Raw genomic sequence first — 27244 nt, 5'->3', positions numbered from 1 at the left:
TAGCAAGTTCCTACATAAATGAAACATGCAACTGTGTTATGTCTTCCAGTTTTGAATAGTGTTCAATTGTATTTGACTGTCATATCCTGGCAAAATTTCTGTAAAGTGAAGCTGAGCAGAGGGGAAGGTTTGAATTAGCAACCTTGCTGAGATTAAACCCTCACATGTGATAGGTGAGTGCAGGCTCAGAGAACTTGTACATCCTCACCAGTCAACAAGGACTGCAACTACCTTTTTGCAAGCAGTGAACAAGGGGCATAGATGGGACTGTGCTTGGTGGGATTTTGTGGAGAACCTTGGAAAGGTATGGAAGAGATGAAGGAAAGATGTTCTAACAGCCATAAAGACACTCATGGAAAGCATATAACAAAAGATTTAATGGAAAAAAAGTTTAATTTCTCTGGAAATGAAAAACTAGATGAGAGATAGGAACCAGGTATTAGGAATAAATATTCAGTCTTAGCACAGGAAAAGTTAATAGTGAGCTAACCAAGGCTTGGTAATATACCCATTACTCTTTCATACAGACTTAATAATTTGGACAAAGGGAATGAAATAGGAGACAGGAAAATTTGCAGATGTTTACCTCCCTTTACCCAATGACTTTGGATCAAGGTCTTTGGAAGAAAAAAAAAATTTATTCAGACTTTCTATTCCTCTACTGAATTTCAGGATTCGAGTTTAGTATTATTTTTGACAGATAATGTGAGGGTGGTGAATATCTGAAAGGACAAATGACATAAAAAAGTCTGCATAGTTCAGCAGCTTGAGCTGTTTTTGCAAATTCATAAGCTGTCATCTTATACCATGCCATGTAGAAAAAGTATACAGTTTACCAGTAAAAAATATTGAGGTAAAATTAAGAACTTAATTATAATGCTGATATTATTTTGAATGTAATTTCTGATTTAAAAGTTTTATGCAGACATCATATTTCTGTTTATGCATATAGCTTGTAACTCATTAAACTTGACCATAGATTTACCTAAGTTTAGTGACATACCTAAATGAGCATGTTCCTAGATATCTTATTGCACCCAGTCCTTCCCATGCCTCCCCCTCCATAATTTCCTCTGTACACCATAACTATTATGCATTTAGATGGCAACTGATTGAACTTTTCCAGGATAAAGTATACACAATAAAGAGCACATGCAATAAGCCAAAAAACACCTTAATCATATTCAAACTTTGTAACTCAAACTGAAAACAAACAAGCGAAGAACAAAAATAATCTTAAAACCTAAAAATAATTAAAAATTAAACAGCAACAACAACAACAAAAAGAAAGCAGAAACCTTCAGGAGCTTGATAAATAGACCTTATCTCAACATCTGACTTGAAGTAATTTTTCTGTAATTCACTGAGTGTAACTCCAGTAGTTAATGTTTTGCTATGTCCATTATAAATTTTATAATTGAAAACTCTGTTGGTTCTGAAACAAGTTTTATAAGCACTGCTGAACTTAACTCCAACTCTTAGCTATGAGCAGAGATTATTAAAATACAATTTCTGTGTTCTTTGTAGAATATGGAGCAGCTTTTAGTGGCGTAGCTGACAAGGGATATCATGACAAGATCTTGAAATAATTTCTTCTGCTAGTGGTTTAATTTAAAGTCCCTGAAGTCGGGTAAGACATTAATGAGTTCTAGATCTTGCCTCAGATGTGCAAAAACCCTTGCTTGCAAAATAACACTATATGTAGATTTGGTAAAAAAAAAAAAAAAAAAAAAAAAAAAAAAAAATTGGACCTGTTTTTTTCTGGGAGACAGCATATGCTGAATCCAAAAACATTAATAAGAAAGGGTGCAGAGAGCTTTGATTCAGAATCTGCTGAGTTTTATATCACTAGGTTATATGAAGAATAAATACAAAAATACCAAAAAATATATTAGATTAAATGCATATTTAATATATAAAATTATTATATAAACAAAATGTGACTTAAATATTCCATTGTTTATTGGGGGAAAAAAATAATTCCTTTGTATAATAGAACTTATTATCAAAATAACATATCTTTTTCTATATTTGATATATCTTATATTCCATGAACACAGAAATGAAAAAGGATTATCTGTTATTTCCTTATTGGGAAAGAAAGAAAATGAAAATAAGGTCAGGAAAAAATAAAGAAAAGAAAGGAAAAAAAAAACAGCATGGCAAAACATTAGACTAAATTTAAGTCAAGATAAAAGAGAACTGAGTGATGAATAATAAATGCTGATCTCATTATATATCAAAAAGGACAAATCACAGCAGATTCAAGTTGAGTGAAATGATTAATAACACAAATTCAACTCACAGATACTTTGACTATGAGTAGGTTAAATTGCCTGGAGATGCGATGTTACAAATATACAAATGTGTGACCGTGTGGTGGAGATAAACTAGAGACAAGACCTCACCTCACAGTAACACATAACATCTTATCGTTAATTCACTGTCATTGTCCTTATTCCTTATTATTCTTTAGTAGAGGAAATAAAATAAAGATGAGTCTTAAAGGGAGTTTGAGCGTGATTATCATAAAATCAGAATGGTTTGGCTTGGAAAGGACCTTAAAACCCATCTAATTCCAATCCCTTGCCATGAGCAGGGACACCTCCCACTATATTGGGTTGCTCAAAATCCCATCCTGCCTGACCACTCTCTGCACTATAAAAAAGAAAGAAAAAAAGTTGTCTTCAGCTCATCCCATTTGATCCCATAAATAGGTACTCCATTGTTCTGCAACTGCTAGAAGTCAGACAGAAATTTCTGTGGAGGTCAGGCAATGGATGGAGTGGATGGCCCTCTAGGGATCTGTACAAAACCTTCCAGAGCTCCTCCATCACCCATCTGTATATGGTCAAGTGCAGCCAGAAGGGGGATGTCACCATCACTAACACACAAATGAGGTGAATAAAGACATCCACAGTAAAGGAATCCTACCTCTGAGGAGTCGAGTAGACTTCTTTATTTATTTAACATTTCTATCAATAATCCCCTCTGTGGCATAAAGGTTAACTAACACTAGGGATAATAGGGACAATATGTTTTGATCTCTAAAAGAGTGAGCTCTCCTGTTTCACTGTGAAACAGCTTACCTTTAGGCAGAAGGGAGACTGATAAAACAGAAATCTATAAGAGCAAACAAGTAAAAGGCATAAAAATAGGTGTGTCAGCTACTACAAGTGGGAAAAAGACAAAAAGGAAGATAAAAGCCCGATGAGTGCAAGCACTATTATGAAGCTGCAGTAATATTTTCCTGCATTTGTCATCCACTGGTCTTAACACACTTTACAAACTGTTAAATAATATGACAGAAATCTTCATTAAGTAATAATGAATATTATTACTTCATGATATAGATTTAGAGAAAAAGCTTGAGTCTATTTAGTGGATTACAGACTGAGATAAGGTAAAACTACGTCATATTTTATATATAGTGTCTAAATAGCAATTAAAGACCTCTAACATTGGGCACCCAATAACTTCCCTCCACTGCAATGCTTCAGCATTCTTATTACTGAAGTTTCATCCAGTGTTAAACTAAACTTTCAGGCTGGAATTCAAGCCTGTTGCCGCTGCAAATGAGTAATTTCCTACCATTTTCCAACAACTTTGTCTGTCCTTGGAAGCTATTATCACATTCCCTGACATTTTCTCAGCTTTAAGCTAACCAGCCCCAATTCATATTTATTTTTCTATGATGATTTTTTTAGGTCATGTTTTCTAATGTGTCAGTCATACTTGTTTCCGTTCCCTAGGCTATAGCTAGTCCTCATTTAACTTGAAGTGAGGTGCTAAAAACTGAACACAACAGTTACAACAGACCTTACCAAAACTTAGTTTTGACATCTACGGTTTCTTTTCATACAGAAATCTAAATGTACACACACATGTGCATTTATATATATATATACACATATAAGGTGTATATTCTAAACAACAATATGGCCTGCAAGACTGACTGTAAGGATTAATATAAACCTTGCAGGCTTTACTCCCATTTAGACTGTGTTCTTTATATGTGTAAGAAACATGAAGCACTGAAAAGGTCATAATCATTATATACACCAACACTGTGATTTGCCATGACACTTCAGATGTTCTATATCTGAACCTCTTTCAGACTCACCTCTAGTGCAATACTTTTTCCCAGTGTACATAGACTTATCTTTGTCCACACAGCAAGTCAAGGACAGAAGTACATATTCCCTATCTATATCCAGACAAGGAAAGCAATGAGTTATGAAACTGGAAGGCTGATTTCATATTTTTTTTTTTTAAGGAAGGCTAACTCTAGGTTCAACAGCCTTATTTACATAAACACAAAAGCTGTCAGTTCATTAACAGGTCATTAGCAACATGGAGGTGGGAAGGGCAAATTGTAAAAATCTCTGGAAAAACCGAAGAGGTTTAGCTTCTGGTTGCAAATTTGTGTTAAAACTTGACAATGTCTAGAGGCACAGGTCAAAAATTATCCTGATGAGGAGCCAGAGTTCATCTACCTTATGGTTAGAACAGTCTCACAATATTAGCATGTTTAAATCAATGCAGATTTATTTCATAAGTAAAGTTTATAGAACATGCTTCTATAGTATGTTTGTGCTTCTATAGCACAATTTCTAAGCGAAATTGTCCAGAACATGCTATTTTAACATGTGAATTAACACCAATGATTTAAAGGATTATGTTACAATGAAGTGAGCTGATGCTTCATGTGCTAAATCTGAGGTAATCAAGAGCATTCCTTCCAGCCAGCAGGTGTTATAACCAACCACTAAGCTATAATGGTGTGGGAAGTTGCTGTAGCAGTTTGATGATAGAGTTAAAAATTCTTATGCTAAAATTACAAAAGTGAGGTGAAATTCAATGCACACATCCTTTTTAAAAACTACTGACAGAGCCCAGTGGTTGTCCAATACTCACCTACATGAACAGAAACATTTTTCAGTGGTTTCCAGCAGGATTTTGATGGGCCTAGAAAGATCCTGCCATTGGAGAGGACAAAACCGGTATTCAGGGTATTTTTTTAAATTGAGATCAACTTTTAAAAATTAAGACCACATTATTTTGGCTTAAATATAAGAACCCAGAAACACAAGATTACTCCAATGCTACATTATACAAAGTTGTGAGTGAGTTTCCAGCAGGCTCTTTTCTAGAGATATTTACTAAAGTTGTCTAAAGCAGAAAATGTCAGCACGATATCAACAATGCACAGGGGGTCTATATGCCTTTTTACTCAGAATTAACTCAAGAATGATGAAAGAAAGTCACAACTTCTCTGATCTCTGATAATCTGAGGGGTGTGAATTTTGAAGTACTTTATTAGAAAACTAACTTCCATTGCTATTTAAAAGCTATAAATATTAATTGGATTTGTCATGATTTTAACATTGGGTAAAACTGTGATGGTTACAATTAGTATATTTTCTTTTTCTGGAAGAGAACACCATCCTACAAGGTCTTTCTATCAAGCTCCCAAGCGCACTTTCTGACCAGTCAGTTCCACTTACAAATGTGTTAGATATGGAAACAACTCACTATAGACAGACTTAGACAGAATTTAATACTGGATTTTACTTTTGCCAGTTGTCCACCCAACTGAAAACATTATCACGCAACGAAACCAGGACAAGTAGGTCACATAACAATAAAAAACAAGATCTCCTCTTCAAAAAGGCAGACAATATAGCTCTGGTCTAATCTTGTCTTGCAGGCAGACAATTTACAAACTGCTGCAGAATCAATTGGCAATTACTAAGAGCTTTCTGAGTAAATGGATTTGACAGCAGATGATTTCACCAAATGACAGCTATGGTTTTTAGATAATTAAACGGCTAATGCATCAACAGAGAGTAATGATGGGAAAAAAAGGTCCTGACAAAAATATTCAGTGCATCCCCCAACACATGTGCCCAAGGTTTCCTTTAATCTTCTCACTTCTGTTCATGAAGCCAAGTGACAAAAGCACTGCTGTCCTTGAGGAACCTGTATTACTACAAGACTAAGCCCTGGTACCTTGCTCCTTTACATGCCTTCTCAGTCCTCTAAAAACATTTCAAAATGCCAGCAAGTCATACTACATACCCTCAGTTCCCTGTGTTACCATATTTTTACCATAGTTCAAGTTCTTACTTCCAGCAAGTCCTCTCTGAATTTTTTTTTTTTTTCTTTGAAAAGATGAGAGACCATGAGATGTGCTTGCCTCCAGCTCTACTGAGGCTGGGCTTGGGACAGCTGCAGGCTGTCCAGAAGTGTTTTGATGTTTGTCTCAGCACTTCCTTTCTTCTCATGGTGTACCATGGAGATGTTCCCCTTGCATGTGTTTCTGTTTCTCTGGTTACACTGTGGTTGGGTATGTGAAGTACTCTCCAAAAAGGTGAAGAGATCCACAGTGTTCACCTGTCTCCAGTTGTGGAAAGGATATTTTGCTGTGTGTTGCTCGTTGCAAGAAAAACCTGTCCACAGATGTTGGGCAGCTGGCATATAACACCATTTACACCAAGACCAACCTAAGGTTCATACAGACCAGCCTCAGTTTCTGGCAGTGGCAAATAGTAGTTGCTTAGGGAAAAGTACAGAACCATATTGACTGCTGTGTCGATACTCCAGAGTGCTCCAGAGTACTTCCATTCTCCATCAGATTGTGGTTCACAGATCTCTTCAGCCAATGTCAGTGATAGAAGAAGATCTCAATGATAACAAAGTAAAGCTGTTTCCACTGGCCTAATGTCACCAGCCATATACTTTCTAAAATCTAGTGCTCTAAGTGCTGATTGGGAATATGGTTACTACACCAAAACAGATTGGAGTTTGGTCAGCATACATAGACTGTTTCAGAAATATTCCTCCTTTTCAAATTAATAATAAAGTTAGGAAGAGCCTAGAGATGCCCAGATTTCCTTATCCATTTTCAATGCAAGGAATGTTTTCACTTGTATGCAAGGAGCAGTATTTGTGGATCTGGTCCCTCAGGCTATTTAGCCAGGTTTGTTAGCATCTCATAATCAGAGTACTAAGAACTTTCCAACAATTTTTTTTTTAAAGAATTTTCAGGCAGCTGAGGTGGAAAGTTCCTTGCAGTCAGAGCTCTTCATCTAAATTTTCTGTCTGAATGAAGCTTTCAAAGGGGAATTTCTGAAGTCAAACTCAAAGAGCCGCATAATCACCATGTTGAGAACTCTACAGCGTCTCTGCTACATAAGACAGCTAGGTTCAACTCCTGTCAGCAGCTTGTGCTTGAATCATTTACCTCACCTCAGAATTAATCTTCAGTACTCAGCTTTCTCTGTTTTGACGCAGAACTGTCTAGAAGTCTTTTTTTTTTTTTCTCCAAAGAAAATATATTTTGAAAGCTAGAAACCTCTTATGAGATGAATTCCTTTCCCCTGCTCACCCCTGCCCAGCCCCTGTCATTCCAATATCTCCCAGCTGTGTTACTAATAGTATTATGTTTGGAAATAGGTCTTGTAATGGCTTTTGTAAATCAAAGTAGAAGACTTCGACTGAGACACTTTCAGCTGCCCATTTCAATAATTCATATTCTACTCAAGTCCTACAGACTTGTTCTGTCCCTTTGCTGGATGTTTTCTACAGTAATCAGTGCCCTACCTCATGTAAGTCATCATGTTGACTTATCATCAGCATACAATTGTACAGATTCTGGCAAAATGAGAGGTGTGCTGGCTGTTATGAACATTAGCAGCAAGTCATCTTTGGTAAAATGAATCTGCAACAACTAAATAGCAAATACTATTTTTTTGCCTAAAAATATTCTGACCGTATCATGTTGACAGACTGACTATGAGGTATGGGAAAAAATGGAAAAATAAAAGAAAAAGAGAGGTTATTTTTCCTTATACTAAATCAGAAGCTTCACATTAAAGCTTTGGGAGAAGCAGAATTCAATACCCACACCTTCAATGAAAGTGAACTTGGATGCTGATACAAATGCATGCTCTTAGAATCTCAATTTACACTTAATTCCCAGAACAAATAACCAAATCAAATCTCACCCCTGACATTAAATGCTTTCCGAGCAAAACACGTGTCCTGTTGCACTCAGGAGTTACAGTGCCTAAAGTAGCAGTCAGAACAGAGCTACCCTTGCCTTGGGAGGGCTGAGCTAATCTGCCCCAAGGGGTTCATGCAGGGGTTCATCCCATCCCCTGCTGTATCTCTCTGTATTGTTTTGTGACTAAACTTGATGGGCCTTGACAGAAAGCCTTCACTTCACCTCAAGAGATTCAGATACACTGGCAAATTAATATTTGCTACTTTGCTGGAGTAATTTAACAAAGTGATGCATCACAAAGTACTATTACCTTAAGGCCCTAAACTGTGTATTTTAAAGAATTCTATTCTCCTTCTGATAGCAGAATTTTCAGGAAAACATGGTAAAGGCCAAAGAGGGTCATTAAAATTGACCCCTTTTGCAATGTAACATGTCATTCTCTCAGCCTACAGTGCTTCAAATACCAGACAGATATTCATTGCTTTTCATGCAAATAAATCTGCCACAGCCCAGAAAGTAACCCTCTAGTATGGGAAACTATTAGAGACAGCACAAGAAGGGAAGTGTCTTTTCCTGCCTTCACTTTCCTAAAGTGTTAGTGGTAACCTGAACATTTCTAAAGAACATATCAGCATGTTAGTTGAAGTTTCATTATTCTTTTAATCATTTTACAGAGAACTTTTCGGCTGCAAGTGCTGCCAACCTGAAATTACCTAATGTTAAGGTTAGATTTGATTCTTTTAAACAGCCAGGTGATCCTGAATAATGAAAGAAACTAAAGCTATCAGTACATTATTTTTTGAAGCACTATAGTATGTTCATATTAAATATTTGCTATTGTGCTGTCCTCAAACTATTACAAACCAAATAAGATATTGTGCAATTGGAAATTTGTCAGTATGAACTCCCACGTTTCTGAATTCTAGAGACAGAAATGAAACACTGATATTCAGAGAATTCATTCTGATGCACTGACAGCTATTAATACAGGTTCCCTGTTCCAAGATGACAGCTCGAATAACAGGGAGTGTTAAATGTATGACACAGCACAATGCTGAAGTACCAATGGAGTTACTTCGACTGGGGCAACTTCCCTGTCCTGTGGGGTTTATTGCCACACTGTGCGACAGTCTATTGATTATGAAAATGCATGCACGAACATGTAAACACCCCTCTTGGACATTAGACCCAATTTGTGGAGGGGAAGAAACTTTCAATATCCCAATATCTAGTGAATCTAAACTCTGAAGCTGAACCTGATTGAGAAAATGCAGCACAGTTAACTGCAGTGGTTTAGCAGTTAGGAGGTGAGCATTTCAGGGGGTTTTGCTGGAGGGCAGGAGCTTCAGAGTATGGGAGAAAGGAAAGTCAGAATGGCCAATGTAAGAAATTTGTGTGTGAATCAAAGTGCAGAGGCAAAAGAGATGAATTGTGAGCCTCTGCTCATAAGCAACTCCTTACATCTTTTCCCTTTGCTAATTTGATTTCCACGACTTTAATCACACCCTTTCCAGGAATTCCAAAACATTTTGCATGAGCTGATTTCTGTAACTTATTTTAAGCATTACTATTATTGTTTAAAGATATATTTATATATTAAGCACTTAGTATTACAAAAGTTGAGACTGCATGCATATGTAGAAATGAATCATAACTTGGTCATCAGAGAAAATGCACTAACAGTGATGAGAATATATTGGAGTGTCTACAAGGACTTCAGAGAAATTGGATGACAGACCACCAATTATTATCTGATATATCTGGGATAAACAATAAGGGACAAAATTGATAAAGGTTTATGGAGTTTTTCTGCTTGGAAGTCATGTCACAGTTGGATTTGCTAGAATAAATAAGTAGAGGAATAACCACATTCCTTTGAAGAGAGAACTTTTTTAACACACAAACACAACTAAGGGAGGCTTTGTCTTATGTTGATCCATTAGCTGGGAAATGGGAAGTGATACATCTTTTGGATGAAATCTCCATAAAACCCTGGTAATCAAAGGAACATCTGAGAGGAACACTGACCATTTGGGATCTGAACGCAGATGAAACCCAACGCTTGAAAATACTTGTTGACATTATATAGTTACCAGAAACTACTCCATTTCCTTCAATGAAGGGAAATAAGAGAGATTACAAGATTTCAAGAATCAAATTATCTGTGCAATTTATGAGAATATACAATAAAAGCAGGGTAAAGACTAACTAAAAATAATTATTATTATTATTATTAATAATTGAAGAATTTATGAATTTTAACTAGTGTGAAGCTTCAAAAACATAAGCAGAGAGAAGAAGCTGTAGAAAAACAGCTGTATCATATCTGGCATAGGAAGAAATCTCAGCAGCAGGAGTAACCTCCAGCAAATCAGATGTCTCTGATAGGAAAGGATTTGAAAAGAGGACAGACCAGGATAAGGAGAGCAATAAACGCACATTTTTGCAGCCTTGATCAGATAAGCCTCAGACTAACAGAAAGCAACTGACAGAAACATAAATAAGAAGTAGTCAATGGTATTGTAGGGATAGAGATTTTGTTTCTGCTTAAATGTTTATTCTTTACTCCACAGCAGTGAGCAGGCAGCTGAAGTCATATTAATAAACTGCAGCTTTAGTAGATGTCAAAAGAGCATAGAAGATGAACTATTCCTGGCATAGTTTTAAGCAGAATATTTGCATCTTAAACCCTCCATGATTAGGACTATGTCCAAACACTGAAGCCTTTGTTCAGATGAGCGAGTAATATATATTCCGGGTTCAAGATATATGACTGTTCTGGCTTGAGTCTTTGTCCCCATTTTAAGAAGTCACAAAAGTCAGGCTTGGACTTGAGATCTGAAGGTTGGACACTGACACAGGATTTTGAACTGGAAATATTTTCACTTGCAGTGCATGGTGAAGGGCACCTTCCCCATCACACATGGGAGGAGCACATTCACATTTCTGGAAGATGCTTTTATAATCAATTGAGGAAAAAGCAGGCTTCAGTCTTGATTCCTAGGGAACACTGTCTGAAAGGAAAGCTACAGCATGTGTGTTTAAGGTGATTATTCTTATTTTTGGAGTGTTTCTTTCAAACATTTGACAGTATTCTTGGCATCAAGTCAGAATTTAAAGCGGTGGCTCAAAAGCTTCACCTACATCCATTGTTTAACATAACAGCAACTTGACAGTGACTTTCTTTTGTAAGGGAAAGCAATTTTCCCTGTGCAACTTGAGCACAATGGACACCAGTGGGGCTGGCACTGACCAATAAGAAAACAACTGCAAAATCAATAATTTAACATACAAATAAACTTTTAAATACTGTACTACAAATTGTTAGTTCTCCTTTCTTTTAGTGTAGGCCTTCTCCTGGTAGCTAGAGATTTATAGTTACTGATCTATTGGACAAACATACATGCATATGTCCTAGAAAATGATAGTTTGAATCCAAAACACAAGACAGAATTGGTTAATGGCCTTGTTGCTAAGAGTTTCATAGAATCACAGAATGGTTTGGGTTGAAAGGGACCTTAAAGACCATCTAGTTCCAATCCCCCTGCCAGGGGCAGGGTCACCTCCCACCAGACCAGGTTGCCCAAAGCCCCATCCAGCCTGCCCTTGGACACCTCCAGGGATGGGGCATCCACAGCTTCTCTGGGCAGCCTGTTCCAGTGCCTCGCCACCCTCATAGTGAAGAACTGCTTTCTAATGTCCAACCTAAATCTACCCTTTTTTAGTTTAAAACCATTACTCCTTGTCCTATCACTATGCTTCCTGACAAAGAGTCTTTCCCTGTCTTTCCTGGAGGCCCACTTTACGTAATGAAAGGCTGCTGTAAGGTCTCTCTGAAGCCTTTTTTTCTCCAGGCTGAACAACCCCAACTCACTCAGCCAGTCTTCATAGGAGAGGTGCTCAAGACCCTTGATCACCTTTATGGCCCTCCTCTGGACTCGTTCTAATACGATCCTTGGGGGCCCCAGAGCTGAACGCAGTTTTTTTGTTTGTTTGTTTTGGTTTGGTTTTTTTATATGTTGTACACAATTAATTTTTAAATTTAGCAAACCAGTCACGTTCAAGATTTTACACTGCAAATGCATGCGAGTATTGTATACCACATAGGCATACCCAGTGTGAAATTGTGTGTGTACACAGGGATGCCTGAAAGCAGGTGTGCATGCCTCATGGGCACAGCCACTGCGAGAATGTGTGCACCTGCACAATTAACTTCAAATTTAACAGCAAATATGTGAATCCATTTGTATTGGTTCCAGTAGTGTTGGCATTGCTGTATGGCAGAACTAAATCTGTTCAGCTTGGGAGCTGAACCCAAAAACAATTGATATACACCAAGCTTTGGCATAAATATTAAACAACAAAAACAGCACAGATAAATGCTGAGAGAGTAGGCTAAGAACTTTTGTAGGATTACAAGGATAATTCTTTGTTACCTCAGAAGCCCTGTTCATACATATTTGAAAACTTTTAAAAACTGTTCCCTCAGAACAGAGGTGGTGCGTGTACATTTTCTGGCCCTGTACCACCTGTCTGCTGAAAACACATGCAGTAAATATCTTTAGAATATGGAGACTACCTGAAAAACAAGGAAAGACATTTTGAAGGTCTGAGGCTTTATCAAATTGTTTTTAAGTTAGATAATTGGACTTTAAAGGGAAATTTAATTGTACCTAAAGGCAAATACGTTTAGACTGTATTATGGAGCATTCACTCAGCAATACCAAAAACTGAATTATATTATTTTTAAGTATCTTGCATAGTTTAAATGGGGTGGGAGTCAGGGGGTGAGGAAACTACATTTTTTATGGTAGCAGACATGACAAAGACAAGCCCAAAGATGAAGCCCGGCTCAGCTTAGCACTACAAACAGTGGAGCTCGACTGACCTACTTGTGCCATTTCCAGTTATTAAGTAGCACATCTGTCCTTTAAGTGGTTCACAGTAATGAACAGTAAATCAGAAGCAAGGAGGTATACCTATGTCTCAGAAGTGAATCCTCAGCAACTCATTATATCACTGAGTTCATTTAACTTTTAAGGAGAGAGCAATTAGGGCAATTACTGGGGGCTCCAGAAGAATGTGCAGATGTGGAACAGGCAGTGGATAGGAGCAAAGCCTTTTGGACCCACCTGGACCTGGGTCTCAGATTTTCACTTCTTGCACTGGAACAGCCTTGTGATTTATAGCAGCTGGGATCCAGCCCCATGCTCCCAAGCACATGAAATGCACACACTGACCAGCCAGGAGCTGGTACATCTACAACATTTATCACTCCCACTATGAGCTGGTTTTCCAGCCTTGGTTGCATACTTCAATGTTCCTGAAATTACAGTAGCGCAAGATAGAAACTCTCCATGCCAGCTGCAGGAGAAATGTTATTCCTTGAAATGCAATGGTCTTTGTAGGTGTATTGTATAATAAAATCAAAGTGGATATAGCCTTTTATTATTTACATTACAAAAGCTCCTTCATGCACCAGCCAAGGTCTACTGTCGTCACTCAGGGCAAGCACTTCTTGCCCAATAAACAAAGGCAATTTAAGCAGGTCATGAGACCTGTTAGAACCTTTCCAACAAAATCATTTACTCCCTTGAAAATAGTTTTTGCATCACTAAATTTTTAAATGAATTAAAGTCAAATCAGTTGGAGCTTGAACTGGGCAGAAGCCTAAACAAAGTTTTAAGAGGGCATTCCACGTTTCCAAAAACTGTTTCAGTGTATGGCTTGAAAGAGAATTTCATTTTTAATTTGTTTAAAGTTAATTGTAATAACAGCCTTTAAAATTTCCTAAGGAGAAATGTCTCTTTCAGACTAAATAGTTCAGTTCAGCTAAAATTAATCTAGGTATTCCAATTGCAGAGATTTTAATTTTTTAATGTAGAAATGGAAGATGTTTTTAAGAAATAGATTTAATGATGTGGCAGGGAAGAAAAGCAACAGACAATAGAATTGCTTCCCCTTTACCTCTAGTAAAGTGTATGTATTGCTGAAGGAACAAAAAGTGAGGTATTGAAGTTTTTTAAAGAGGTTTATTTTCTTGCTTGAGGGTACCCACAAAACTTTTATCCTGCCTGCATTTACATATGAAAATACCTTGAATACCAGGAGCATTGCTATTAATCTACTGATTACCAGAGAACTTTGGGGCAAACATGCATTCTAGAAAGACAAGTAGGCATAATCTCAGGAAGGAGTTTCTTCTTTGCTGAAGAGACTGAATAACTCCTGTCAATTTGAGATTATCTATCTTTTATTATTTTCCTATGCTTTCTCTCCCACCTTTGGAAAATTCAAGTGTGATTCAGGAAAACGCATAAGTAAATTCATAAATTAATACACTTAATTATATTGAGTAATTTCCTAAACTCAGGGGGTATTTCAATTAGTTAAGAATGAAAACATTTGAAAGTAATGGCTATCAATAAATGAATAAATAGTACAGCAGAAAAATTGCCCCTGCTTCTTGGGTATAGCCTGGAAAAGGGCTCTGTCTTCTCATCAGATCAGGTTCCCGTACAATGATAGTGCTAAACCAGATAATGTTGAATGACAACACACAGTGTAAGTCTGTGAAATAAACCCAAGAAATCAGAGAGCATCTTTGCTTTCCTCCTTCATTTGTGATTAAAGAACATATTGCTTTTCACAAACAATAAGAATTACCCAGGGAAAGTAAAAATGAAAAGAAGAGAAAGCTAATGAGAAAGTGTAAAAGAGAAAAAAACCGAGAGAGTTTTCAGTGTGTTCATAGACGAGAGATTTAACTAAGGAATACAGGCACTGTACCTTTCCTTAGAGAACTGGAAATATCCCTTGGACCAGTAGTTTCACCTATTTTTATGATCCATCCATATATGTAAGCACTGGGCAGACTGCTCATAAAAGAAATATTTCCTGAAGAGGACACTGCCAGTCTGGTTCTTTAAGAGCTGATATAGAAACTCTACACCACCTTAAGTGCTGCCTGTAATAAATACTTTATAAAATACCCATAAAAATATTTATATGAGAAAGTAGGGAGCTGTTAAAGTAGTATGTGTTGCCACTTCAGCTTATTTAGGGCCAAAATTCATGTTGCCAGTAAGAATTTATGACAGGACATATGTACACGCATAAAAGCACATATGAAAAGTTTAGTGTTATCACATTATTATTTGAATAAAATTTGGTTGTCTTCCTGAGGAGTTTAGAAATATGAGAAACTATATACCACAAAGTGTTTTCTCATATACCTGACATCATCTTTGAAGAATGCCACAAATGTCAGGTAAAAAATAAGGACTCAAACAATGGCCCATCTTTGCAACACCAGTTGTTTCTTTAGAGCAGCTATACATACCTGAAAATAAAAAGGAATTTTGTTCTGTAGCTTATCCCCCTGCGATTACCTTTACACAAGCTTTTCCAAATAGAAAGAACTTGATCTTCACAGCACACAACAGACTTGTCTGGGACTGGAACTCTTGCTCTGCCCACCACTTTGACAAGCACAAGCCAGTTTATCTTTTCATCTACCAAAGTACTCAGAATTGGCAAATCCCATCAAATATCATACCTGAAAACGAAGGACCAAAGGGAGCCATTTCTCTTGTGGAAGATGCAAGGATGCCTAACATTAACGCTAAAACAACTGAAAGGGAGCTCAGCACTCTCTCTTCTAATAAAGCATATACTTTTTAAAACAGGTTACCAGCACAGAAACAGAGGAGATTTTCTGATACAAAGTCAGACATGGGAGTGTTCAGATTAACAGCAATTCACCTTGCCCAACACAGTTCCTCAGTCTGGATGTGTTGCAGGCTGAAAGAAATAGTGTATGTTCAATGTTCATTATGTGGGAAACTGGGGGGAACTTATCCACGGATTCTGGACTCAAAACACTATTGGAAGGAGCAATGTTAGGATGGTGGGCACTTGACACAGTGAGAAACCCCCTGGAAATGACTTTTAATAGAAAATAAATTGCTATTTCTGAACACTGCTTCCCCCTAATCTCATATGTGTTAAAGCTGGAATCTGAGACTGGAATAGATCATTCTGACATTCAGACTCCACAGTCCTTTTCTGGGATCAGTTGACCTTCAGACTCATAACTTCACTCCACCCAAACAGACTGAAGTACAATATCCATTTCACTGTAACCCTAGCCATGCCATATGTTACTTGTTTTTATTATTTTTTTTACTACAACATACACAGTCATCTTTATCATAAGTAAAAGTGATATACATCTTATTGTGCTTTTTTTAAAAAATACAGATTACTGTACAGTAATATCAGTAATAATACAGTAATAACAGTAATATTAGATCATGAAAGAGGTCACAGTAATATCAGATCATGAAAGATCACAGTAATATCAGATCATGAAAGTACAGATCATGAAAGTACAGTAATATCAGATCATGAAAGGCTCCTTTGCCTAAGCTTTATGAATGGCAGACAACAATAACAATGGAAAGGGAAAAAGCCCTCTCATGGTGTTTTCTCAAGTGGCTCCTGTGATATTAGGACACTGCTGTTATGTAAGACAGACCAGATAGTGATGTGTAAAATCACAGTAGTTCTGAGGTCAAAAGAGCTCTGCAGAGTGACACCACCTGCAGGAGGTCCCATTGTAACTGATATTGCCCACTACAGCAGGCATAAATACAGAATTCATTAAAGCACGCATTGGCTGCTGTAGATAGTACAGCTTCATAAAAGTCAGAAGAGGTAGGACAGTAACATCTCACCACAGCTGCCATGAATGACAAAACCAAAAACTAAAATGAAGGGGATAAAGAAACAAAGGAGAATATCTGCAGCTTCTCTACAAAAGATGTGTTTTAGTAAAATGCACCTGACTAGTTACAGGAGAGAAGTAAGAGACTGAAGTACTTCGGCCTGTTGATACAGGAAGTTTAGGCAACACAATGTTTCCCTCTGGCTTTAGAGTCTCTGAAAATGTCCATTCAGTTAGGTAGGCCTTGGGTCAAGTCCCAGGAAGATTGTAGTTTCTTGTTAGTTCATTTATTTTAATACTTTGGAAGAAGTGAACTGTGGCTTTTTGCAAACACCAAAACCAATTTTGGAAGTATAATTTTTTGGAATAACATGAATTTTGGACTGTCAGGCTGTACATCTACAGTAGACATGTTCAGATTTCTGAAGCATTTCTTTTTTCATACTTCCGCAGAAGTTTTTATGAGGAAGAGGCAGTTTCTGAGACTCAGCAGACCATCTGGCTACAAAGCTTTGCTGATCTCCAAAAACTTTGGCTATTAGCAACAGTTTCACCTCATTTAAGAGCCATGAATACACTATTTCTTCCTCTACTTCTTCTTTGTGGTTATCCCAACTGAAAAAATAAACCCAAACAGCTACTATGAAGACAGCAGGAAAATTAATAGAGATAAAAATGGTATTGCTTAGATACAGCTTTAACAGTGAATGAGGTCAGGTATTTTCTGCTCATTAACAAAGATGACCTAACTGCACAACAGTAGTAAAGCCCATCACATCTCGCTAAATAAAATCTTCACTGGAAGGTGGAGGAGAGGTTAGAGGAGCTTCGTTTATGAACTTTTTATACTGCGATACTTTTGCTCTCTTCCGATCAAGTAGTACAATCCTGGCTACTTCATTCATGTAACCAGACACCCACGCCTAAACCCAATACTAAAAATTATCTGCTTCAATGGGATTATTTGCACAAACGAGGGATTGCAGAACAAAATCTTAAGATGCCAGCCTACGTGGGGTTTCTTAGGAGTCTTGGATGAAATCTTTAGAGAAGGGGGGCTTTTTACAAGTGTTGTGTAATTTTATTTAAGAGGGTAGGTCAGATGCTCAGTTGATGCAATTCGAAATAGTTATGTTGTTTTTAGTGGTTCTCTAAGGTCTTTCCTGTAAAGACATGGACTGTAGAACCAGCTGTATATTAATATTACACTATCTTTTTATCCTTCCACAACAAATAGGTTTAATAAGCAGCCATCTCTTTTCAGAGCGTTCTTGCTATGAAACTAAACAGAAATATGGTCTGCAATAACACCAAGGTCAACATGTACTGCAAAGAAACAGGAGAGTGTTTCACCAGAGAATGGAAAGGATGTTAAATATTTTAAGAATCTGCTGCTTAAATAAAAGAAATTCTCCTGTGCATTAAAAATACATTTATTGATCCTATTCAGAATTCAACAGAAGATGACTTACAACAAAAGAAAACTTAAAAGGACTTGTCTGTTGCCAAAACGGTAAGTATATAGGACAGTCTTTGGTAAATGTAGCAGAAATCATGAAACATACTTAAGAAAAATGTTTGGAGCCCTCTTTTCTATTAAATATGTAGCCTACATTACAATTTAAGCATTAACAGTATAGGGAAGGAATTTAAAGGGCAAGATGAGAAGAAAAAATGTGCATCACTTAAGCTGAACATAGCAGGCATCCTAGCTAATTTATGCATATGGAACTGTTAAACAAATAAATTAAAAAGACCCCCACTGTCTGCACTTGACAGAAATGGAAATCATCATCTTTTCTCTCAGTCTGTTCTTTTTATCTTTCTTTTCCTTCTCTGAGTGAATATGAGTCAGAAATCACCACTGGCAGAACAACCTTTGACAAATTTTCAGATCCCAAAGAAACAGAACCTGGTTTTGTGTGTGCTAATATGGAGTCTGGAAAGCCCCACCCTTTTCCCTCAAAAAAAAAGAAGTACTGGAAAACATGGGTACAATCTCTCAGCACATCACATCTGCCCCATTTTGATTCTCTCTTTTTCTCTTTGTGTTCTGGGCTTCAAGTTGTAATTTGCACTGGGAAGAAACAACTCATTTTGGACAAGAGTGAACAGCTCTGATTTTGGTACAATTAAAAAAAAAAAAAAAAAGCAAGAATTTATTCACTACCAGACAAGGAATCTGCACTGGAAATCTATGCCTTACACAAGCACTTTTCATGTTCTGATCAATATTTACCTTTCCAGGTTGGAAGAGTTCAGAAAACTATTTTTATCATCAAGGTCTGATATGACTTTGGTGTGTATTTACTGTGAAATGACTGTTGGTGATAGAGCAAACACAGCATGACCTAACCAGGATGTGTTACACTGCAAAAATGTTATTCTGAGAGGTGTAACGGCAATTTCCAACAGCAAACAGCCCATTGCAGCCCTCTTTACGCTGTATTAGAGATTTGGGTGGGCACTTCTAAGAAGCATATATGTGGACAACCCAGATTTCAGACTTTGTTCTTAAAGGGTGGATAAAAAGTTATGAACTTTATTTTTTGTTTAGTACATATCTAAACAAAAGGCCCCAGTGCTTTTAAGGGCCATATCAGTACATGTCCTGCATTTATGTTTCCAATCTTGTCTTTATTTATCTGTACATGCCCCTCAGAAAATTGCACTGCACATATAATCTGAAATGAGTTTCCACTCCAAATGACCCATAAAAATAGCTGGCTTGGACACTGTCAGACTGAGGACACTGTAGATGTGATCACAGGCTACATAGTCAAGACTTGGTATCTGGTACATGAAAGAGAAAAGCTGAAAGAATATCTTGACACATAACATTGGAACACAGGTTGTGTTCCACTTTTTATGGAACACCTCATTTAATCTGTCAAGGGTGCTAACTAATAGGGATGAGGCTTTTTGAAGACTAACATGTGAGGTCTCCCATTGACCCATATGCTTGGGTCAATAGCCCCAAGCAGGGGGTGTTGTTGACATAATCCCAGAACCATCAAAATATTGTGTGCACAAGCCTGGACATACTCCCAGAACCATCAAAATATTGTGTGCACAAGCCTGGTAGCAACACCTGCCTTCAATTCCATTTGCATTGTGGAGCACTGAAAGTATTGGGAAGAATGGGTTAGCAAGCTAACATCAGCTGCTGCTTCCAGAAGTAGTTGTTGTTAACCAGCTAGTAGCATTACAGAGACTCAAAGGTTTGAATCTTCCGTTCCAAAATTATTTCCTCATATAAATACCACAATCCAAGTGCTATGTTAACTGGGAAATTACACCCAAGTTTCCATTCTTTAAAAGTACATCCCACATTATGGAAAACTACTAGGCCAAATGAGGTCAGATTTGACATTAAGATCCAGTGCCAAACAATTTCTTCCACAGATGGCACTTGTAGGATCCACTAAAGCACAAGTCTCTCTTACATGCCTGTACTGAAAAGTAATTCATATTCATTTCAGCCATAAAAATAAATAAATAAAATTGATTATTCACCATGATGAGTCAACAGATTGTAATGGCCCTTTAAGGTACCTCTTTAAAACCAAATCAGATTTCTTGTAATTAACTATATTAATCCATTAATTAATGTGTGACTATATCAGAGAGACAAACAAACTAACAAAAATAATAAATATAAAAAGAGACAAAACAATGACAAATATAATTTAGTAATTACATTCCCAAAAGGAACACACAGATATTTCTAGCTCCATTTATTCCTCTTATTTCCAACTTCTCTATTGTATGCAAGTGATGTAGAAACCCTACAATAATTGCTGAGGTTACTCATTAAAATTCAGAATGATAGAGAAGAGAAGCATGGAAAACATTTCTGACATCTAAAGATAAGGTAAAGTTATATAAAGAAATAAGGTTGCAGACCAATCTCATGGCTAAAATACTGGTGTAAATTAGCATTCTTGTGTCAAGTATATGAAACACTAAAAATATTGAACAGGTACTTTTGCTTTCAGCAGGACAAGTATTTTGCATAAAATGAAATATTCATGTAACAACATGGCTATAAAAATAGGTAACTTATCTCTGTGATCATAAACAGCAGAGATATATCCATATAATAGGAAAGATAAGGCACATTCTGGTACAAGCTCTCTCTCAGGCCCTACTGATGTGTCCTGCAAAGCCCTTCTGTTATGCTGCTGCTGTGTCATCCTGTCTGCTAGATGTCCCAAGCATGCAGTTACAAAAATACAGCAGAGAAAAGAAAAGCTTTTTTAAATGAAATATAACACTCTTCAGAAGCTGTCTCCCAACACCCTTTTTAAAATTCTTGATATGTTTGCTTCAGCTCTGTGCAAGTTCATTTAGTATTCACATAAATGAAGGGACTGCTTCATGAGTTTGCCCACTGAAGTGTTACAGCCCTGTGAAAGACTCCTGGAAAAGAAGCATTTTGGACAAGGCAAGACACCAGGGGAAGACCAGAAAGATTTTACATTTTCCAGCACAGCTCGGTTCTGACAAGGGCTTTACTGGAACACATAGATTTGGCTATTCCTAATTGATTGGCAGTTTTATGAGGCGTACAAACATGGGACCTCAGCTGGAACTGTCATATGTTTTACCAGTTACCAAAACTGGGATTTAAGATTAGGTCTTAGATGGGAGTGGGAAGGGTTGGCAGTGGTAAATGCATTAACCCACTGACACAAGAACCTAGAGACAAAGTTTAAATAGAGTTTTCTTTAAGAACTTTAAATTATTTTTCTACTCTGTATCTTTCCTCATAAACTAAAGGCCCTGCACTAGAGAAGTTTATAAAATAAACTGTGTGTATTAATGTGCACAGAAATAATGGTTTTGCTTATTTAAACTGAAATTAAGAAAGTAGTTTTACTTGGCTGAAAGAGATAGAGAGAGGGAAGAATATGGTCCTCATTAAGGTTTAATAAAGTGTTTAACATCTTTCATGTTAAGTGAATTGACATACTTAAATTCTTCAGCTCAAGTGCAAAATATCTGTGAAGCATATGAATCTGTTTTTAATTTACCAGGTTTCTAAATTTTCCAACATAGCCTAGAAAGGTAGGGAAGAAAAAGCTACGAGTTTAAGAGAGGAAAATATTGTGAGCAATTGATAGAAATAATAATCATGGTAAGTAGAAACACATAAAACTGTAAATGGAAAATTAAGCTATTATATTCAAAAAAAGAACTCCAGTGCCTGTGGAAAATATGTGGCAAACAGTTTAGGGATGTTAAGCCAATAACACCACAATGTTTCTTTTGCTTCATATGCTGTTTTAACTTTACAACTAATGGGTTTAAAAATGTTTTCTTAACACATTTCATTTGTCATGGTAAGCGAAGAAAATGAGACTCAGCAGTATTTCAAACAAAAGCTCCAAACAATTGTAACATTACATGAGGCCTTCAAAAAACCCTGAAGTGCTGCCCCTAAATACCTGCTCATGGCCCATCCTTCTAACTCCACAGAAGTTATGTGAAGAAATAGGGCAGAAACTGACTTTTCCTCTTGAGAGCTTTGGTACATTTGCTACTATATATTTTCAAACTGTTCTTGGGTTAAAAAACCTGCTGGGAAACTTTAACCATAGTTTGAATTTTTAACATGACTCTAACAAGAGCAGGAGCAAGGTCAGTATTTCAGGCATGTTTTGCCTTGCTCTTAGGTAGGGAGGTTGGTTGAATAGAACTCATCAATAGTTGAGCAATGAATGGCAGGGAGGCATTCAGTGGTTTTGATCCCATGTAAAGATTATGTAATAGACGCAATATAAAACCTGTGAGAAAGAAGGAATCATATGCCAAGTCTCTTCAGTCATACATTCAAAGATCATTACAGGATGAAGTTTATAAATGTATTTTCTTAAAAGACTGATTTCTGCTGAAAATCTTAAGTTTATCCCAATTTTAAAGTTATGAAATTGCCAAATATTCTACTGAATTACATTCAGAGAACACAAAAATATTGTGTATGACAGTATCCATGGAATAATAAAATGGCTTTGGTTGCTTTTCTAGTTCGAACCCCCTGCCATGGGCAGGAACATCTCCCACCAGAGCAGGTTGCCCAAAGCCCCATTCTGCTTGGCCATGAATACTTCAAGGGACAGGGCACTCACAGCTTCTCTGGGCAGCCTGTTCAGTGCCTCACCTCCCCCATAGTGAGGAATTTCTTCCTCATATCTGTCTACCCTCTTTCAGTTTAAAGCCATTATTCCTTGTTCTATCAGTATACTCCTTATAAAGTGTCCCCTCTCCAGCTTTCTTCAGCTGTAGGCCCCCTTAATGGAATAAATTACTATTTATTTTATTTTATTATTTTATTTTATTTTTTAACATCCATTAAAACTTGCTTATACAGAAATCAGTTCAGATATTTCTGAACAAAAGTTCCCTAGTATAATACAAAATAACTAATGAAAATATTTTTAAAAATAAAATATTAAAAATTAAAAATATTTTTTAAAATTACTTATTTTCAGTAGAACTACACAAGTACTGTATTATTTTCCTCTAATTTAACATGAGAAATACTATCAATGAATGAGGATAGGAAATATGAAATTTTAAAAATATTTTCTAAATGTTAATCCTACAGTGTCTATTAGAATGAAACTACCTCACTCTCTGTTATAGTTTGGAAAATACCCAAAGAAGTAGGATTTTCAGCTGGGAAAAATATATAATGTAGTATGGCCTATATGTTTGTTTGTTTGTTTGTTACAGTCCCTGCAAAATAACATTTTTGCCACCTGTGCTTTTCCCAGTGTCCTGCAGGGATACAAATCAATTGCAAAAGTTTGTTATATGGCAAGAGAGAATAAAGATCTGTGTTAAGCATGTCTTATGGGATAAAATTCAGCTCAGTATAAATTTTTCGCTCTGTTGTTGCCACAATAAGTAATGGTCCAGATCCTCAGTGACCCTAAGGTGTATTTTCTATGAACAGAGAGTTATGCTGAATTTTTCCCACTGCAGATCTATCCCAAACATACCTGTCTGATTTACATTTTTTAATACAAGTCATTCTGGACTTAGGAATGTTTCTGGGTGTGAGGAATGGTGTTCCAAACAAAAGAACATGAATTATGAACACTTGGGAAAAGAAAGAAACTTCTCAGAGTATCCATGTATGGCTAATACTATTCTTTAGTAACTATTCTCTTCACTTTAATCTAGATACATTTTTCTTGTATCGGGAAAAAAATGTTCATTTTCTATAGTTAATGATAAAGGAGAGGTTTTTGTAATGGGCTTGTATTAGACTAATTTTTTTCTATTTTACTTTGTGACTACTAAAGATACAACTGTCATTTTGACTGAGAATTTCAGAGCATTAAAGGTACTTAACTAAAAGAGGAAAATGAATGTTTAAATCAACTCCCTAGTCAATAAATTAACACTAAGTTCTTCAATTTCCATGCATATACTATTTCTATTGTCTTGATAATACTACTAGTATCTTATAAAGTGCACACAGCTTTCATAAGTGTAAAGTGGCATAAGGTTCATTGTGTCTAAATATATTTTTTAATAAAACATAATGGTTAATGCCACTAAATTAATGTCTATGACTTCATTTCATACAGCCGTAAGCGCAAAGAATTTATAAAGTACTATGTCCTTCTATGACAAAAAAATAATAATAATAAATACAACAGATCTAACTTCAGAAATGAAATTACTAAAGGACTCCATCATAGTCTTAAAATTCCTGTTATAATGGTCTCATTCTATTTACAGTTCCTACACGTCTGTTAATATTCTGCATAATTTGTCAAGCATTGACAACTGCAGTAGAAGACATAAAATACAGCACAAACTGTGCCTCCTCCAGAAAAGCACAGATGCAGAAATCACAGAGAAGACAAGGAAAGTGAATGCCTTTAAAAATGTATTGCACACCTTTCTCTCTGACTTCATTCAACGCATTATGAACAGAGACACAGACTTTAGATTTTTGTGCTGCTTCAGTGAGATTCAGGAGGTGAATGAAAAGAGTGGTGTTTCCTGGCATCTCTGCACAGGAAGCCCACTGGGGAAACTCTGTTGACATTGAAGACAGTGGCAGAATGCTTCTGGACTTCAAAGAAACCACAATTTCAGTCTTGGCTTGAAGCTTTCCAAATGCCTCTGAAGAAAAAGTTGCCTACCATAAGCCAATGTGAGGATGTGATATTATAAAGTCTGCAGTTTGTCACTCACAATAAAACTATCCCCTTTCTCCCCATATCAGGTTTTGATCAGTGTTAACACCATTAAAATCACCACATTACCCAAAGGCAGTGAACTTGCACCCACCTACCCCAGCATGCTGTGCCCTCCTCCTCCACAGTCTGCTCTGCCTTGTGCATTGTTAAAATTTGTCTAATTACAGGAAATAACCACCATCTGCTTCTTCTGCTTATGTGGATGGAAAAAGAGAGAGACATGGACTGAATTTAAGTTAATTAAAATTAACTGAATGCAGTCACTGTGATTTAAGTGATAGTAGGTGGTCTGGCTACCACTTTTTACAGTTTTCAACTGGAAGGGGGCAAATACCCTACTAAGTGTGTATTCCATTTTTAAATTAGATTTTCTAAAGCTATTTACTAACTGAGGGAAAGGAAAGAGAAGGTTACTACTAAGTACCAATGGGAAAGGAGTTTCAAAACCACTCAGCGCTGAATGAACTCTGATCCCATTCAGTTAACTGGAGATACTATTATTGATTTAACCAAGAGCAATGCAAAATATCTTGCAAAATCTGATGCAAAGATGCTCCTTGTGTTGAAAAGTATTGAATGGTTATTTGTTCATTCTGTTTGTTTGTTTTTCCTGACAAGTTCCCCCTCTTGTATTCCTTCTTCAAAGCTTTGAAAAAATCAGAGGTTATAAAGAAAACTCAAATATATCTCAGGGGTATGAGGAGGGAGAAAAGAATTTCTGTATTGGCAATGTTATTTTTATAAGGTTCAGCTTAAGAGCTACAAAATATTGCAGATGCATAGGTGGAAGGGTTGGCAGGGACGTCCCATGGAGACCTGTTTTTCAAATTAAGAACCTTCTGAATCTGACTGACATACACCTGGTATCTAATCTTTCTCAGCAGCTTTACTATGAAATGAACATAAAGCAGCAGCAGAACACATCTAGTAACTGCTTTCAATTAATAATGACATTTTTAGGGAGCATAAAGCTGACAACGGCAGCTCTATCACCTGTATCCCTTGGGTTGGGGTAGATTAACCCATCCCTGGGTAAAGTGACCCACACTGGGTCGCCTGGAGACCACATCTGTGGGTGACTAACACTTGGTCAGACACCCCTGAGGGGCCGTACTACCTGCACAGAGCCCACTGAAAGGCCAGTCATGATCAGATCAAAGGAAAACTTAGACATGAACCATTTTTATCTTCTATCAACCACTTTCAAATATATCTAGAAAAAGTAGAGCAGCACCCTGCACTCCATGATACTGCATTATTGGCACTTCTCATGTGGAAACGCATTGCATCAAAACAAGTATTCAAGTCTGAATCTAAACCAAAGTTTAGATTCTGAGTCTTCAAAGTACAAAGCAGAATTTGTATCCTGTCTTCCCTGTATTTGGACAATGGTGACGGTAATTCATACTCTCCTCTGAAGGTGTTTCTGAGCTAGGACTGCAGGCTTACTGAAGTGTTTAATTCAATTAGGTCAAAATTTGATGCGGTATTACATTAGTTAAACAAACAAACAAAAACAAAACAAACAAACAAAAAAACCAAACTTGCTCAGGTCAGAAAAGTAACCAAAAAGGTAACATTATGTTGGGATCAGCAGTTTTACAAAATAGAAAGATACTTTCCATATAGCTAACTAGAATATTTTAACAACAGTATCAATTTAAATTCATTTTACTTCAGAAATAAACACTTTTTCATGTTTTTCCCCCAGCTTAGTAAACAAGATGCAGTCTGAACATTTGTCTTGATATTATTTCTCTTTCTCTCATTATCTTTCTTGGTATGAAAGCAACAACATTAAAAGAAAAAAAAAATCTGCAAAAACAAGAGAAAGAAACCCAGAAGGAAGATCAAATTTTGCTATCTTCATATTTAAAGGAAGTAGGAGGGACACTCTGACTGAAGAACATGCTTCCCCAGAGGCCTGTGCAGATCTGAGCTTCATCTGAGGTAGATGTTAAGTACAGAGGCAAGATGAAGCAGTCATGGTCAATAACATTTGCCTTTCAAAACCAAATACATGTTTCTGAATTCCTAAAAATCTTCATTTTATTTGACCCATTTCAGTATCTTGACATTGAAGATATAGCAGCTCATGTCAAACAGAAAAGGGAAAAATGGTATACAAACATGTTTTGGAGAACAAGACAACTGTTCATTTAAAAGAACATTGCCTGATAAAAAGATGGTCAAGCATATTACAAGTACTTAACAGTAGCAATACTACAGAAGGCATGCATAAAATTCTGAATTTAAGTTAAATTCTTTTTCTCTAATTTATATTTA

At 36.6% G+C, this 27244-nt stretch overlaps 1 long non-coding RNA gene across 2 annotated transcripts in view; it reads right to left on the bottom strand.

Annotated features, from left to right (window-relative positions):
- Positions 1-27244, bottom strand: part of LOC121072476 — a 235558-nt gene that overhangs the window by 9292 nt on the left and 199022 nt on the right. Inside the window, exon 4 of one of the 2 annotated variants that reach the window (XR_005821246.1) lies at positions 23355-24881. The exons of the other annotated variant lie outside the window; for it this stretch is intronic. This is a non-coding gene — a long non-coding RNA (uncharacterized LOC121072476). Of the gene's footprint in view, positions 1-23354; positions 24882-27244 lie in introns of those variants that run through there. 2 annotated transcript variants of the gene reach the window in all.

Source organism: Cygnus olor, chromosome 6 (assembly GCF_009769625.2).
Source record: "Cygnus olor isolate bCygOlo1 chromosome 6, bCygOlo1.pri.v2, whole genome shotgun sequence".
Lineage (NCBI taxonomy): Eukaryota > Metazoa > Chordata > Aves > Anseriformes > Anatidae > Cygnus > Cygnus olor.
Note: the sequence above shows the minus strand (reverse complement) of the source record. Positions and strands in the feature narration are given on the sequence as shown.